This window comes from Camellia sinensis, chromosome 8 (assembly GCF_055761805.1).
Source record: "Camellia sinensis isolate YWXY chromosome 8, ASM5576180v1, whole genome shotgun sequence".
Classification (NCBI taxonomy): Eukaryota; Viridiplantae; Streptophyta; class Magnoliopsida; order Ericales; family Theaceae; genus Camellia; species Camellia sinensis.
The window spans coordinates 17415076-17430494 of record NC_138968.1 but is presented as its reverse complement, the minus strand read 5'-3'; positions in this window follow the sequence as shown (position 1 = coordinate 17430494).

Here is a 15419-nt window from a genome sequence, read left to right as displayed (position 1 = left end):
TGGACGGTGTTCTTCTGCCCGTGGGGCCCACCACGGGTCCCGTTTTGCTAATCAGAACCGTTCAATGTGTAGAACTCTTCGAGTACTATATGCTTGTAAAAAATCACATTGATTGGATATCGATAGCTATCTAATCGTGCTAGTTTTTTTTGTCAACTGTTAACTATAACACCATCTATTTTTTATACAAAACTGATTTGATCATATAGTTAGCGATATTCAATAGACATGATTTTTTACAAGCATATAGTATTAGACGAGTTCTACATATTGAACGGTTCGAATTATCAAAAAGGGACCCATGGTGGGCCCCCTATGGGCCCAACATTACCATCCAACTTAGTGAATATATATATGTAATTTTTTTTTTCCTTTCACTGCTTTTTCTTTCACGTCAGTACCTAGAGTGGCGTGAAGTTGATTTGTAGTTTAATATTATATATATTAATTTTTTTATATTTTTTTTGATTAATAGTAATAACTTTTTAATTTTTTTGATAATTTTTTTAATTTTTTGACTTTGTTTAAAGATCTCAAATCAGCCCTTAATGTCGATTGAGATGTGTTAGATTGAACCTTGATCGGAAGTTTAAATAGTTGACTGTTACGTTTTAAATGTCATGAGATAAAGTGGATTGCAGGGCTTCTAAGTGTAATTTGCCCATAATGTTATGGTAACTTATTTTCTTATCTTACTTTATTTATTATTTTTTGTTTTGATAACTAAATGCTCAAGTTAGATTAGGTGCACCTTAATTAATTTTGGAGGACCAATCCTACCGTTTATTTGCGCGGACTTATTTAAAGTCAAAGTAAATATCTTGTACAAACTAGTCTTCAAAAAAAAAAAAAAAAAAAAAAAAAGGAAAAATTATCCGAAGTTATACTTACTAGGCCAACCCTTTATATATCACCAATATTAGTAGAAATCATATTTTATTATTTGATGTATCACCACAATATTAGTAAAAATATAAATGGTAAGACGTTAAATTTTGATATTATTATAGTATCAAAATGTTGAATTTTAGTAATGTAATTGGTGTACTAGCTATTTCTTTTATTTTTTTCATACAAAAAAAAAAAAATTTAAATGCCATTAGTAAGTTTCTGTGGGGACATAATTTTTGAATGACAACACGTGGTCGAGGTGTCAACGAAGTGCCAACCGAGGTGCCACGTGTCTTGGTCATGATGCTGAAATGATCTCGGTTAGGCCGAGGTTATCAACGAGAATATCGGAATCCGAGATAAGCGAATAAAGAACAAGAGTCCTAGAATGGGAGGAGACTTTAGTTTGGGTAAAGATAAGACTCTTAGAGAGTTTGTCCTAATCCTACTGAGAGTCCAAGATTAGTAGTAATCCTAAGTCCATTGAAGTTAGGCTTCCATTGGAACTAGGATTGAGTTGGCTATAAAAGAGAGGCACCCCTATGGGTCTAAGGTATGCTTTTTATGCTCAAGCTAGTGAGTTTAGCACTATTGATTATCTTTGAGAGATATTGAGTACTGACTTGATCGTCGGAGTACCCCCGGGTGGCGAACCACCACCGGAGTCTTCTCTTTCTGTTGCAAGTTAGTCAGGTGCCATCTATTCTGTCAGTGCTCTCCAGCTGGATACTAAGATTGCAGTGTGGTCAGATTTTCACCCACACAATTTGGCGCCGTCTGTGGGAAAGAAAGGAGAATAGATGGCCATCATCGTACAAGATCCGCGTAGTGGAAACAACGAGTTTGGCAAAGATGGAGAATGTGTCGACATAAACAAAATGAAGGCCTTCCAGAAGGGATGCAAAGGCAGGGGGCATGAGCGCTCCCAAGGAGATGGCTCCCAAGGAGATGACATTCGAATATAGAAGAGCTCAACCTAAGTGAGCAAATTCCGGATCCCAGATCCCAGAAGACATGATCTCGGCCTAGATGAATAGGTCCGAGAAGAGAAGAGCTCAACCTGAGTGAGCAGATCCAAGATTCCAGAAAACAAGAGCTCGGCACTTAAATCCGAGAAGAGAAGAGTTCAGTGAGCAACATCTCAGATCCTAGAAGATAAAAAAGAAACACACAATTAGGGAGCAGAGAGAAGACAAAGATGTTTAACACTTGTTGAAATTTGTAGCAATTTACAAGTTGAAGTTAAACCGAGATTATTGTTTAACACTTGTTGAAATTTGTAGCAATTTACAAGTTGAAGTTAAACCGAGATTAATGTTTAACACTTGTTGAAATTTGTAGCAATTTACAAGTTGAGTTAAACCGATATAATGTTCAAACGCTTGTTGAAACTTGAGAAAAGTTTACAAGCAGAGTTAAACCGAGATGATGTTTAACATTTGTTGAAATTTGAGAAAAATTTACAAGTCAAGACAAGGTTGTACTGAAAGAAGTATCCACATACTTGCCGAGATTGCCATGTTGCCAGGACTTGGAAGATAATGAAAGACAGAAGTCTTAAGAAGTAAAAGAAAAGTGGTGAATTTTTTAGCAACACTTGTGAAAACATTTGTTACAATGTTTTCAAGTATTAAACAAAGGCTGAGATAAACCGATTAGTCGGTACAACTGAGGTGTTACACCCCGAGGAGATTACACAGTTAAGGTGTAAATTGAAGACATGCAAATTATTTTTCCATACAAGAGTAAAAAGAAGAACACATCGACTAGAAAGGATCTGTGACTGCGGCATGAAGCCAACTTCCATAATGTGATCCTAAGTGCAACTTATGTTCACATTAGTGGGCAAGGAGAAGGAATGATGATGTTACCACTTGTTGAAATTTTAAAACAATTTACAAGTTGAAATAGTTGAAGATTATGAAGTCTATCACTTGTTAAAATTTTTTAGCAATTTACAAAGTTTGGTATAGCCGAGATCACACTAAAAGACATTTTTCCGAGATATGATCATCCGAGATGACCAATTAGCTTGTTAAAAGCTTAGAAGGTTGGGAAAAGTGAAGCATGTATAAAAGAAGGCAAGTACAAATGAGGAAGCAACACTTGAATACCTCTGTTAAAGAACACAATTGTAGAAATAAAATTCCGAAGTAATGCTTATCCGAGGTGTCTACCTGATGATAATTCCGAAGTGATGCTTATCCGAGGTGTATTACCCTGAAGTGATTTGCAGGATATATTCGAAAAAAGTTGAAAAAAATCTAAAGTATGGGGAAACATACAGGCAATATGCAGAAGAAAGCATTCAAATACTCAGAAAAATACAAACATGCATTAAAAGAAGCACTTCGACCTAGTAAAGTGATTTCTTGTTCAAATACAAAGCAGTGGCGCATCGGCGACCAACAGACATTGTTCAGAAGCAAAGAAGTTACATATGCAAAGACAACAAAAGTACAGGAATGAAGACCCTAAGAACTAGAGACTAAAGCAAGAACGCCGGACTGATCTGCTTCGACGATTGACGGTAGTTCAGCCTCGGCAGTCAGTTAGGGAAGCTTCTTTACTGTTATCTCGACATCTATTTCAAGAAGGGACGTGGTTCTAGGACTATGCAGAAAACAAAAACGAGGGCAAGAATCTAGAAATACAACAAGAAAAGACAAGAAGAGAAAATTTAGAGCCAAGAATAGTGGTGAATCATCAAGAACATTGTGACAGAGTGTATGCAAGGGTATAAGGCCAAGAACAGTGGCAAAAGTGCAAGAAAGTTGTGAACTGTATGTGTATTCAAGGCTTGGGCAAAAATAAAATCATGAAATAGACACACTGAGATACATGATTCATGAAATCGAATACTTGAGCAAAACAGCAATGGCAACAAGTAATGAAGCAAAAACTCTTGAAGAGCAACAAAAATTGAAACCAGGAGGAACAGCGGCTTACCAGAAAAAAGTGAAGCCGGTACGAGGATCGCCGAAATCAGACAACGGCAGTAATCGGAAAGGATTAACAAAAGCCTCACCGGAGGGAGAGAGTGAAACTGGTTGCAGAAAGCTTCGCAAAAGCAGCAAAGGGAAAATTTGAGAGGGTTGATTTTGATCAAAAGCATGAAATGGCGGCAAAACGGCAATTATGGTGCTTGGGACGACGTGCTTGTCAGACAGCGCAAGTAAGTGCGAGACGACTTAATGACGCATATCAAACACAGCTCCGTAGAGGAAAGATGCGTAACGGTTTCGGTTGAAATATTGTACATGCCAGTTCATACACGTGATAAAACACTTGGGTGCCGTTTGGTAACACTTACGTTTTCAGTTTTCTGTTTATATTTACAAAAATTTTAAAAACTCAAATAAAAACTTGTTTGGTAAATTTTTGATTTATAAATCAGTGGTCTCAGTTTATAAATTTGGTCCAAAAATGTAAACTCAAAAAATGTGTTTCCGTTTTGAGTTTTGAGTTTTTTTTTTTTTTTTTACCACCCAACACTAGCTACCACCCGCCACCATTTTCCACCACCACCACCCACCCCCCACCACCACCTGCTACCACCACTCACCACCCACCCGCCGCCACCACCACCACCCACCCCTCGCCACCACTACTACCACCCACCACCCACCTGCCATTCACCCGCTACCACCACCCACCCCTCGCCACTACCACTACCACCACCACCACCACCACTACCACCCACCACCCACCTGCCATCCACCTGCCACCCGCCACTACCATCCACCGCCCGCCACCACCACCCACCTGCCACCACTCACCACCCACCTGCCACCACCATCTACCCACCACCACCAGCCACCTGCCACCCACCCGCCACCACCACCTACCACCCACCTGCCACCCACCTACCACCACCACCCGCCACCTGCCACCGTCACCCACCCACCCACCACCACCACCACCCGTCACCTACCCGCCACCACCTACCACCACCCGCTATCCGCCACCAATTGCCACCACCACCCGCCACCTGCCATCACCACCCACTCGCCACCACCCACCACCCACCACTCACCACCTGCCACCGTCACCCACCCACCCACCATCACCACCCACCGCCTACCCGCCACCACCATCCACCCGCCACCACTCACCATCCGCCACCCACCACCACCACCAGTACCCACTCGTTACCACCCACTACCCGCCACCGTCACCCACTCACCGCTACCACCAGCCACCACTCGCCATCCGCCACCCACCTGCAACCACCACCTACTACTCGCCGCCACCACCACCACTACCACCCACTCGCTACCACCCACCACCCGCCACCGTCACCCACCCGCCATCACCCACCACCACCCGTTACCCATCACCCACTGTCACCACTTTCCACCACCGTCTTCTGCCGCTACTTGCCACCACTTGCCATTTTTCACTCTTTTTTATATTTTTAAAATTTTTTAAACATTTTTTCAATTACCAAACGCGTTTGTAGTTTATGTTTTTCTAAAAATAAACAAAAACCAGTTTATAAATTTTTTATAAATATAAACTAGAAACGTAAACGTTACCAAACAGACCCTTGGAGTTTTTGATTTAATGAAACAAATACCTCGGCTAGGAGGACGGTTTCGGTTGAAAAACTTGGACGAACTTGGTTGTTTGATCCAAAGTATTGATGAAAGCAGATTATAAGTCTCGATCATATTGAGCCAACGAGTTCTGACTTCGGCAATAGATGATGAAGCAAGCTTAGCCGATGCGATAAATGGAGGGAATGATATAGGTTCCATCACCTCATGATGCCGAGGTAATAGAGCCTAGGAGGCAGTTGTGGGGACATAATTTTTGAATGACAACACGTGGCCGAGGTGTCACCGAAGTGCCAGCCAAGGTGCCACGTGTCCTAGTCGTGATGCCGAGATGATCTCGGTTAGGCCGAGGTTATCAATGAGAATACCGGAATCCGAGATAAGTGGATAAAGAACAAGAGTCCTAGAATGTGAGGAGACTTTAGTTTGGGTAAAGATAAGACTCTTAGAGAGTTTATCCTAATCCTACTGAGAGTCCAAGATTAGTAGTAATCCTAAGTCCATTGAAGTTAGGCTTCCATTAGGACTAGGATTGAGTTGGCTATAAAAGAGAGGCACCCCCATGGATCTAAGGTATGCTTTTTATGCTCAAGCTAGTGAGTTTAGCACTATTGATTATCTTTGAGAGATATTGAGTAATGACTTGATCGTCGGAGTACTCCCGGGTGGTGAACCACCACCGGAGTCTTCTTTTTTTGTTGCAAGTTAGTCAGGTGCCATCTATTCTGCCAGTGCTCTCTAGCTGGATACTAAGATTGCAGTGTGGTCAGATTTTCACCCACATAGTTTCATTGTGAATGAGAAAAATATGTCAAAATTTGGCATTTAGGTAGAACACCATCTTATCACCAAAATAAATAAATAAGAAAATAATGAAAGAAAAGTCTTCTTCTTTCTTTTTCTAAAGTAGACTAAGCTTATGCTATTTTTTCCTAAAGTAGACTTGACATGAAATGTAGACTTGACTATGACCCCTCGTATAAATGTGTAGACATGACTTGGATTACATCAAATATAACATCAACATTATAGGTCTACAGTTCGGATTTAGATGATTTGCGAATCGGTTTGGATTCGCCTATATTTGTGTGATTTGGGAAAAGGTTAACCCGCAACTGTCCACAGTATGGTTTGCGAATTGTGCGGATAGGATTCGCGGATGTGCAGGCAGTTTGCGGATTGAACTTTTTTTTTCAAAAATTTATTTTTGAGCCTTTTTTTTCCATTTTATAAATATTTATTTTGGGTCATTCCCCCCATTTTCTAAAATGCTCCAACATTAATAATTAATGAATTAAAACTTATGAAATTAAAAATACAACAAAATCAATTCCTAACACAAACAAACCATTCAAAATCCTAAATCAAATCATAAACTAATACGAGCACATATTTCAAAGTCCTAAACTAGATCATTAATTTCATTTACAATCTACTATCCAAACAATACAATTAAAGTAAAATCATTCAAAATCTTAAACTTACCTAAAAGTAATTCTTCATTAACTTTTACATTGATCTAAAATGCAATAAATAAATAATAAAAAAAAGTAATTTTTCATTAACTTTTGCATTCATCCAAAATGCAATTAAAAAAAAAAAATTGTTGTAAAACTTCATTCAATTCAAACCCATGAAATAAAATAAAAACATTTCCAAGATCTCAAACTCCATCATGAATCACATCTAATCGAACTTTCAAAAATTCCAATTCCATGCATTTTGTTGATGAACCTTGCACAAAAATAAATTGAAAAATATACACTTCAATCTTTAATATTCATAATTCCTTTGACAAAAAAAGTGTAAAAGAATAAAGTAATAAAAAGATAAACAAATGTCTATATATTGCATCTCAATATAGTAAGAAAATGTGTTGAGTATATGAAAAAATTGCCAATGAGCAAATGGATATTAGAGTTCAATTATAGCATCAACATTATAGGTTGAATTTGAAATGGGCTTGACTCCAAAGTACCTAATTAGGAGTCAACAAGAGAAGATTAATAAAACTTACATCATAAAATAAACAATACAAATAAAAATGAAGATAAATAAATTCTCATATTACCCAAGTCATATTGCTCAAATTCTTTCACATCATCCATTGCCTTTCGAAGAGAAATTGGAAAGTTGCTTCGAAACCAATTATGAGTATATACAAGAGCTTCAATTATAGAAGGTGAGAGTGAACTATGAAATGGGTCAAGAATACGCCCCCTTGTACTAAAAGTCGACTTTGACGCAACGGTAGAAATAGGCATGGCCAACACATTCCTTGCAAGTTGCGATAACACTCTATATTTGATTCCTTGCAAAATGTTCAACCTCGGAAAAATATTGTTCCAATTTCGACTTAGATCCACTAGTGCATCGCTCCTCCAAATAGGAATTAAATTGGAAGTTGGCCAAAGAATAGCGATCATCATCATCATCTTCTACCATATTTACAACTTCACTCACACTTGGAAGTTTCTCATTTGAAGGATAAAGTGTGACATAATGGCTATACAAACGACTCAAACAACTCTTAACCTTGTCTACCATATCTTCCACCTTCTTAATATTTCCAAGAAATAAATTTGAAAAGCAAAACTCCAAGTATGCCATTTTTTTTGTAGGATCAAGAACAACCGCAACATACAATAATAAGTTGATCTTACTTCCATCCCCCCAATACTTGCTAAACTTTTGTTTTATAGTCTTTGTCATTGTGCTCAAAGTATCATTGTCCTCCAAAATTAATTGGTTAATTTTGCATTCAATAACGAACATTTTTTTTGTAAAAAGCATTGGAAGTAACAAAGAAAGACCTCAAAAATTTCTTAATTGCAAGATAAAATAATTTTAGAAACCTCAAAAACAATCTACATTTTTTCCAATCCAACTCATTCGAACTTCTCCTTATGCCACCATCAACATTCTTGAAATAAGGATCAAAATTGGAATCCACAAACTTCAAGCAGTTAAAAGCCTTTTCATACTTTTCGGCTGCCTCTAACATCAAATAGGTAGAATTCCACCTAGTTAGTACATCTAGGCATACAAGAGCTTTTGAATCAATTTGAGTGTGGCTGCACACTTCTTAAAAACATCATGCCTATGAGGAGCAAACCTCATTTATCTCACCGCAAGTCTAATGTTGGCAATAGAATCGTCCATTTCTTTTAACACGTCACTCACGGCGAGATTAAGAATATGTGCACAACAACGCATATAAATAAACTCATGTTGCAAAATAGTCCCCTTCCAATCTTTGGTTATCGTTTTAAAATATTGAATGGAAAGATTATTAGAACTAGCATTATTAACTGTTAAGGTGAATATGCTATCAATGTTCCACTCAATCAAACACGACTCAATTTTTTGACCCAACGTTTCTCTTTTGTGATCTTCAACTTATTGAAAATTTATGATTCTTTTTTGAAGTTTCCAACTATCATCAATGAAATGAGCAGTCCAACACATGTAACACAAATTTTGAATAGATGTCCAAGTATCCGTAGTAAAGCAAATTCTACGACCCTTCATGACCTTCTTTAACTTATCTCTTTCATTCTTGAATATGTTAATCCTTTCTCTAGATATGGTTTGACAAGAGAGAATTGGTGTGAATTTAGGTTGCATGACATTACAAAATCTTCTAAACCCAACTCCCTCCATAAATCTAAATGACAACTCATCAATGACCACCATCTCCGTAAGAGACCTTTTATAATCAAAATTAAAAGTTATTGCTACAACCTCAACACCCTCTTAATTTTGTTTTGGTTTAAGATTTGATGTTTGTTGACCATCTGTATCCCTATTTGGATATTATTTACAATTGGGTGTATGAATCCTCAAATTGCTAGTCCCATAAAGTCTAGAGTCAGCCAAATACTCTTTCTTGCAATATGTGCATACGGCTCTACGTTTCCCATCAGTCCCTGCAACCTTATCAAAATGATCCCAAACTGTGGATGGTTCTCTCCTCTCACCACCCTCACTCTTTCTCTTTGGGGGTCTAGGAGGCTTAGGTTCAGCTTCGGGTTCGGCTAAGTGGGGATTCATTTGAGAATTAGAGGATTCCGACGGTAAAAGATTGATTGCGGGAGATTCAACACTGTCCTCCATTTAAACTGAATTACAAAAATTAGAATGAAAATTAAATAACAACTGTAACATCCTGAAATAAATACAATAACCAACCACGATGATAAGTAAATAACAATATAAATCAAAGTATAACATCCTTTCATTGCATAAGATTCAGTTGTACAAAAAAGGTGACACATACGAATATACATTTATAAGTCCTAACCCTGAATCTATAGCATGTGCTAATAACAAAGATATGAAATAGAAGTTAAACAAATAATAGAAATGCCTTGAAGGCTACAACTTTCCAAGACTATACTTGGTTATATCAAATGGATTTAAATCCAATACAGATAATGCCCTAGGCTTGTACAAAATAATATCAATAGGTAAACAAAATGAAGCTCTTGCTCCAATCCTCCAAAGCTACTGACTTGGCGAAAGCATCTCACCAGCACCTGAAGATAGTTTTCCCATATGAGGTGAGCCAAATCCCAGTAAAAATAATCCAATACAATATATGAATCTTAACAAGGATATAAATGTGAAATGCATATGCAATACCCATGTCAAAACATTTTACATTTCTTTCCCAAAACCATGCCATGCTTAGTTTATATCACAATTCTCAAATCATGTCCTTTATAATAGAAAACAATGAAGAAATCTCAAATTGATACAATCTTTCATAGATATTTTGTCTACACGAAACCATCAAACGACACCCATGTAAACGAAGCTTATATAAGTGCTAGTATTGTCATTTTACGGATATTTCATCCGCGGGAATTGACACCCATGTATACATCCATTTTTCAGGACTTTCACCTTGGACACACATGTCAACTTAATTTGGTGATACACACCTCTTTTCCACTTTTACCAATTTTTTCTCAAAATCATATACATGTGGATGAAAAATTAGTTTCAATTCACCTAATTCTCATGCAATTTCTACAACAATCATAGCTATCCTCCACCAATAGCCCAAAACAGATATTTCTAAACAGATATAAAATCTCCAATACAGATAAACGATCCAAAATTCAACATCTGAGTGATAATACATATCTAACTCCACTATCCATACTAATATCCACCCAATTTCACATTTTCAACATCAATTTCAGTTATTTATAGAAAATAAATATATGAGACATTTAGGGAAAAACCTCTATTTCTTCCAAAATTCATTCCAAGTATCAAAATCAATCAAAATCAATAATTTTACCACAATTCAACCTTATTTCCACTCCCACAACCATTTTCAATACAACCATTGGAAAACCCCTCTTTTGATTTTAAACAAAATCTCAGGTTTGATCAAAATCCTCCAAAATCACAAATTTGTTTTATAAAAGCAAATAGTTAAGTTAAAACTCATAAAAGAGTGTAGAGAATCCCTACCTCGAAGCTAGATGACCAAGGAGATAGTGGAGAAACCTCAAAGAAGCCAAAATCCAACTTTGCTCGGATGAAAACAAAGCTCCAAGTGAGCTTTACCTTTTTAACAAAGGGAGTAGGGTGGAAAAATGGATAGATCTAGGTGTATTTGTAGAGAGAGAGTAAGTTCTAAAGAGGGGAGCTCTAGATTTAGGGTTTTGAAATTTTTCACAGAGAGAGAGATGAAAAAGTGATGTAAAAAGTGACTTTTACAAACTGATATATGTAAAGTCTGCTCAAGTGCAAAAAGTGACGCTCAAGCGTCCAGACACAAAAATAATTACTGTTCGAGCTCAAGAAATGACGCTCGAGCTCCAAGGCACAATGAAAAAGACGTAACTGCTCGAGCGCAGAAAGTGACGCTCGAGTGTAGAATACACACTCCCAGTAGTTTTACAAACAGAAGGCCAACGCTCGAGCGCAAAAATGGCCGCTCGAGCGCAATACTGCTCAAGCGCAAGAAACTTCACTCGAGCGAAGAATAACAAGTCCCAATAGTTTTACAAACCTACAAAACTACTGAGAGTTCACAAAGTTCGATCGAGAGCAAGAAGTGGTGCTCGAGCATAGAAACAAAATTCTGGGCAACAAGGTCTTGGAAAAACAAGGTACCAACCTATTCCAAACGCAACCAACACATCCCAAAAGCCAAACTCAATGAGGGAAAAGACGAATTAGACAAGAACAACAATACAGAACCATGAAACCTAAGTCCAGAGTATTAAATGGGTCAGGTCTAAATCAGAATCGCTATAACAACTAAATGATAAATATAATATAAAAAAGTAATTAACATATTCAATTTCCCCTAAGTACAAAGATCAAATCTGTTATTAAAATTGAATTGAAATTGAATATGATATTGAAATTAATAGATTCAATTTCCCCACATCACCTTCTAAATAAATTTTAATAATAGAAAATTCCCAAAAAAAATTACAAAAAACAAAACAATTACAGATTCAATTTCAATAACATAACAGATTTAATCACATATTCAATTTAATAACATATGCAATTTAAAATTTCAATAACAGATTTAATTTCAACTTCTAACATAGATTTAATTTCAAAAATACAGATTCAATAACACAGATTTAATAACAGATTTAACTCCAATAACATAGATTTAATTCCAACTTTCAGATTTAACACAGATTCAATCACAAATTCAATAATAGATTTAATTCCAATAATAGATTCAATTAATTTCCAATATATTCAATAAACTTAGAGAATAAACAGATTCAATTTCCACTTCGAATTCAGTTTCCAAAATCTTAATCATCATTTGAAACAGAATCTTAGTCACCATTGAAACAAAATCTTAGTCACACAAACAGAAATAAACAAATAAACTTAGAGATTTGTTTCTACACATCTGATTGCATTAAAAAAAAAATAAATCAGAGACCGAAGAGAGAGAGAGACTGAGAGACGCTTACCTAAGAGTTACAGAGCAGAGTTGATCTTACGAAGGTCAATCGGTCGCTTCGCCAGTCGACACAGAGAGAAGATAGAGAGAGAAAGAGAGACATGGAAGAACGAGAGAGTGAAATTAGAAGAGAGGCTGCGCATAGAGAAATATAGATCTGATTACCTAAAAACAATCAGAGATTGGGGAGAGAGAGAGAGAGAGAGAGAGAGAGAGAGAGAGAGAGAGAGATGCTTACTTGAGAGTTACAGGAGAGAGAGAGAGAGAGAAAGAGTTGATCTTGCGAAAATCGATCGGTGCGATGAGAAGAGAGCTGTGAGCAGATGAAAAACGAGACAGATTGATGAGATGTAAAGAAAGAGAACAGCTGCGCAAATGTGTTTTTGAGAGATTAGGGTTTACTTTTGGTTTGTTTGGGTATAGAGGAATGGTCTAGATTTTAAAAAAAAAAAAAAATTTACAAAATGTTAATGTGGGTGGGTGCGATTAAAACCCGCAATCCGAAAATTAGCTAGAATTCAAACCGCACCCCACCGTATTATGTTTGCAAAATCGACCATATGTGTGCGGGTCGATTCGATAGGACAGTTTGGATGGGTCGGATAACCATATGCCCAGCACTAATTAATGCGTCTCGTGTTTGACAAGTCAGGAAACTACTCCGATGGATTCATTGGTGGTTGAGTTGAGTGGGGACCATAATCATCCCGTGTTGAACAATAAGTTGCTTAGCCAAGTATTTGGATGGGTCTTAAGTATTGCAAATTCGAAGTTCTATTACCATATATGTGTTTATGATAGTTTATAATTTTTAATTATGAATTAAGTAGTATGTAATTATGACTTCGGTCTAGTTTGGCAATTTACTATTTTAATTTAAAAGTCAAAAAATTATTAAAAAATTTAAAATCAATATATTATACAAAAAAAAGTCAAACATTCTATTGTCTCTTTACTTTTTGATATATCATCATATAGAGAGGTTATGACATTTTTTAGTCTTGACGCAACTTTGTTGCATGATCTTGTCACTTTCAATTATAATCAAAGTACTATAATAGATTATAACTAAACAAATACTGTTAATAGCACCCAATTTTTTTCTTTAAACTCTCAACCATTTATATTTTTTTTGTATCAGAATTTTATCCCATTATAAAATTTCAATTTAATTCTTATTACTAATTTCTCAAACCTTAATCCTAACCTTATCTACTCCCACCAACTAGCTTTACCACACTTCCGAGGCAATCCAATTGAGACATAATCCAATATCTCTTGGTAACTAAAATAAAAATTACAATAAATTATATCTAACACTACACTGATTCATAACTCAAAAAAAATTTAGACCCTACAACCAAACTAAGTCATAATTACACATTACTTAATTTGTAATGAAATGATTACAAAACATGGAACCTAGGGGGGGCACTGGAGAGGCTCTCTTGCTAGGCAATTTTCGGTTTCTCTCCGGGAACTTTCCGGCATGTCTTCGGCGAGCCCTCAAAATGCTTTCAAAGAGTAGACCGGAGTTTTTTATGCCTCAGAAAAAGGGTTTGAGAGTTTCTCCTTCGATTTCGACAAAAAATTTCAGATTTTCGGCACTCACAATAGTTCACTTTTCTTTAAATCCTCCTCTCATGCTATTGTGGGTTTTCTTCTTTTTCAACTCTGACTTTTGGCAGTGATTGAAGTACGACGGCGATAGCAATGGAGTTGGCCAGCGGCGCTACGGACAATGTCGACAACGATGGCTGGTTTGATCCAAATCTTACATTTCCAAATCACATCTGTGAGAAGATTGGTGATTTTTCATGTATCATAACTATTTTTTTAGCAATTTTGTTTTTGTTATTTGTAATTTTTGTTAGGTTGTTTGTTTGACCGTTTAAAGTCTTACTGTTTTTATTTTTCTTGACCTGTATGTTTGTTTATTTTTATTTCAATATAACTGTTTTATAACTTTCTTAAAAAAAAAATTACAAAACATCATGATCAAAAATATGTACACCTAAAAAGAGAATATGGCCAATAGTAGAATTTTGAATTATATCAACTCCCATGCTATTGTGGGTTTTCTTCTTTTTCAACTCTGACTTTTGGCAGTAATTGAAGTACGACGGCGATAGCAATGGAGTTGGCCAGCGGCGCTAGGGACAATGTCGACAACGATGGCTTGTTTGATCCAAATCTTACTTTTCCAAATCACATCTGTGAGAAGATTGGTGATTTTTCTTGTATCATAACTATTTTTTTAGCAATTTTGTTTTTGTTATTTGTAATTTTTGTTAGGTTGTTTGTTTGACCTTTTAAAGTCTTATTGTTTTTATTTTTCTTGACCTGTATGTTTGTTTATTTTTATTTCAATATAACTGTTTTATAACTTTCTTAAAAAAAAATATTACAAAACATCATGATCAAAAATATGTACACCTAAAAAGAGAATATGGCCAATAGTAGAATTTTGAATTATATCAAAACCCACCCAAATATTTCTCAAAGTGGTGTGTACACCTAAAAAGAGAATATGGCCAATAGTAGAATTTTGAATTATATCAAAACCCACCCAAACATTTCTCAAAGTGGTGGCTAAGCAATTGAACTTCAACACATGCACTCAGCCACCAGTCCACGAAATATTAAAGCTAGCCTTTCTGGAAAATGTGTGGTTAACGACAAGTCTACACATTTATACGAGGGTTCATAGTCAAGTCTAGTTTAGAAAAGAAAAATTAAAAATTAAAGATTAAAAAATAAAATAAAATCTGAGAGAATATGAATATATATAGAATTTGGAATTATATAAAGACCTGCACCCGCCCAGATTTAAAAAAATAAATTGTTAATGCAGGCAGGTTGTGGCAGGTGCGGTTAAAACTCGCAACCCGTCCGTAATCCGAAAATCAGCCAAAATCCAAACCACACCCAACCTTATTGTGTTTGCAAAACCATCTATATGTGTGCGAGTCGGTTCGGATAGGTGATTTGGACGGATTGGATGATCCTAT